This window comes from Ictidomys tridecemlineatus, chromosome 13 (assembly GCF_052094955.1).
Source record: "Ictidomys tridecemlineatus isolate mIctTri1 chromosome 13, mIctTri1.hap1, whole genome shotgun sequence".
In the NCBI taxonomy this organism is placed as follows: Eukaryota; Metazoa; Chordata; class Mammalia; order Rodentia; family Sciuridae; genus Ictidomys; species Ictidomys tridecemlineatus.
In genome coordinates this window covers 63,959,740-63,963,008 of record NC_135489.1, presented here as the reverse complement: position 1 = coordinate 63,963,008, position 3,269 = coordinate 63,959,740, and the positions used below count along the sequence as shown (strand labels likewise).

The 3,269-nt window shown below is 36.4% G+C and overlaps 1 pseudogene; it reads right to left on the bottom strand.

The window, feature by feature from the left end:
• On the bottom strand, window positions 1-3,269 carry LOC144369658 (phospholipid-transporting ATPase IG pseudogene; annotated as a pseudogene).

Sequence of the window (3,269 nt, the reverse complement as noted above, 5' to 3'; positions counted from 1 at the left end):
TTATGCAGATGAAGAAATTAAATTATGAATCCTGGCATTTGTTCTTTTTACATTCTTTAATACTATTAGGAGAATCTCAGAGAAAAGGCTGATAAATATTAGAAGAATTATGGCCAACCATGTGGATGTAGGAGACAGCATTTGAGCAAATATGAAATACATTTTCTGTTGTTTGAGAAAAGGCCAAATAATTCCTCCCCAGAAGGATGAGAAAAAGACATAAAAAGGCTAAAGAACCCCAAATGATTTATCTATGTCCAGAATCCAGTATCCAAGGCAAGCTTCAGAGTTACAGTGAATACTAAGACTGTAAAAACAATGGTTCCAAAAGCCCAGTTTCTGTTTATTTTCCTTTATCTTCTAGAGATGCAGTCTGAAAAAGAAAGCAAGTCCCAAAGAAGAATATTGTCCCTTCAAAGGCAGCCAGAAATGTTCACTCCAAGAAGGGGCCCAACTCTAGCATAGCATTACCAGAAATTTTCATATACAATCATGGGTGTGAGGTCAGAGTGTCAATGTTGATGTGCCATTCCAGGAGACTGTAGGCTAGAATGGGCAGGGCGGTGAAGTGGATATTCTACATTGTAAGTAGCATCATACAGTGGCTATTGTGAGAAACCCCAGAAGAACTAGTATAAAAACTGTGGCAAAATGAAACAAAGTTCTTATAGAAGAAATACTGTACAAGATGTGCTATTCTCACATAGTATAGATGTCTGCGAGCCAATAATAGTTTCTTTAAATGTTTAAACCTGGGAACAGAATAATCGCTGTTCCTGGCTGCTCGGCTACCTTCTTTGCCTTTAATACCTATGCCCACATGCTAATACCTATTCCAAAATCATGCTAACATTGTTGGCACCATCACTGATGGACAGTGTTATTGGGCTGTCTTTTAATTCTTCACCATTCTGACAATCTGGGCTTTCTCTAACCGTGCCTTCCAGCAGCAAAGCACTGCAATGCACTTCATACAAATTTGTAGGAAAATGCTTTCATAATTGTTTGAACTAGAGTCCTGACTAGAATTTAGTATAAATGAGAATGTGGAATCATCAATGATTAATCCATGTTCTTGATATTCTGTCCATGCTTTTTTAAGGCTTCTAGTACTTTTAGAAAATTCATGCAGCAACTTCTTCCAATATTCTAACAACAATTCATGGACTCCATCTTCTTTCCTTTCACTTTCTTCAAGAGATTTTGTGGTCAATTTTAAGAGCTCGGTGTAAGTTTGGAAAAGGTAACAGGCATAGCATGTGGATTTGGCTGTCTCCATCTTGGCCCCAGTAAGCACCCAGACTTTCAGGCCGACTGCATGCAGAGTTTCACTGGTCTCTGCAGCTTGATCTTGTAGCTAGTCTTCCACTGAAGTGGCTCAAATTAAATTCATGTTTGTATCAATATCATCATAAACCTTTTCCATCTTTTTTCTCTGTCTTAAAAGGCCATATTTGCCTCCATAAACTGTCTTAATTATTTCATAGTCATCTGGAGTAATTTCTTTGAAGGCCACATACAGTGTCTTATACCCATTCATTGCATTACATTCCACATGAGCTAAAGCTCAATTTCATGTGTTTTTTTTTTTTTTTTTTTTTTTTTTTTTTTTACCCTTGGAAAAACTGCTGAATCTGCTCCTTTAAAAAAACAAAAGAATTATGTTTCCTCCTTGAGTTTTCACAATTACCCTCAGACATTGGTGGATGGAATCAAAGTTTAAGGTGTGAAGAAGTTCATACTCTTCTATTTTTTTCCTTTGGTTTTCTAGTCTCTTACATCCATTCTGACCTCCTAAAATTGTGAACCCATACTTTTTAGCTCCTTTCACCCAAGCTATTTTATCTGGTGAGGAGAAGATATAGGTTAATTTAGCTTATTCTGTAGCTCCATCAACAGCATCATTTCTTTTCATTTCTAAACATAAGGCATGCAGAAAGTGTTCTTCTTGATTCTTATCTGCTTTGTCAAAATATGTTAAATGTCTAAAATAATCCATCAGCCTCCTGAGTTACACCTTTATATCTGTGCCAATCTATGCAGCATTCAATAAATTACATGATATTTTCAGTAAGTGTTCCAGTCTTATCTGTAAGTACATAATCCACCTGACCGAGTTCTTCATTGAGATCTGATGTGTTAACCAAGCCTCCTTCATTAATCTCTTCATCATAAAAGTTTTTATCCCATGAGATGAAGAAGAAGCCCAAGAATTTCTGCATTTCTACTTTGATATACATGGAGACAGGGATAATAAAGTTGAATAGAACCAAAAAAGATAGGAAGTCCATGGAGCATTTTCAAAACATTTAAAGTCTCCTCTTCTTTCTGTGTCTTTTGGTTATACCAAGGTTCATTCATTGTATGGGGTACTTTACCATACCTAGGATAGAGTAGTGCATCCTACAGCTTTAGTGAATAAGATAAATAAATATACATCAAGGAGGCATTAATGTATTTTTCAACAGCAGAACATTTTTGAGATTTCCCTTGATAGTTCAGATTTCCCTTGATAGTTTACACTGGTTTCCATCCCAGTGTAAACAGCAACTCCATGTATCTTTTTGTTTTTTTTTTTAAATGTAGCTCCCTTCATCAAAAGATTTTCAGGTCCTAAAGGCCTGGCAACAGTCTCAAGACTATTACTATAGATATTGATTCGCCTAACACACTTATATAGGTCAAGTTGAGGCTGTTCAATCACTGCTTGGAGGTTATCACTGGACTCAGCTGTACACATTTCAATGGTATCCCATACTGCATAATCTATCTTTTAGTTAGATTCCCCATCAAGACTAGCTGTAGTGACATAACAGGTTTCATCAATGGTACCAGATGATAGAAGAATAAGATCACAGAGGAAGATTTCATCTGCATTAACTTCTACTACATCACCAATGTTAATTTTTTCACTTTCATTTTGCAGTTGCTTTGCATTTTCAGTAGTGTAAACAGTGCTCTTGTTGACTTCATTGTTGGCTCTGTGTCTCAGCCCATCTTTATATCCCTGTTTGATGGCTGTAACAGTTATAACAAAGAATAACCGAAGTCCACTGGTAACTGGGCTAATTGGTGGGTCTACTGTGACCTATACAAGGAAAATCATGAGAAAACAAAAATTTGCAATCCTTCTAAACTGTTCAAACAGGTCCTTAGGGAGGAAATTCCAAAGTGTATACTTAGATGAGATTACTCTATTATCCCAAAATCTTTGCAATGTAAGCTTCTGTTTCTGAAACTGGATGACTGCCAACAAATACTGTGTACAT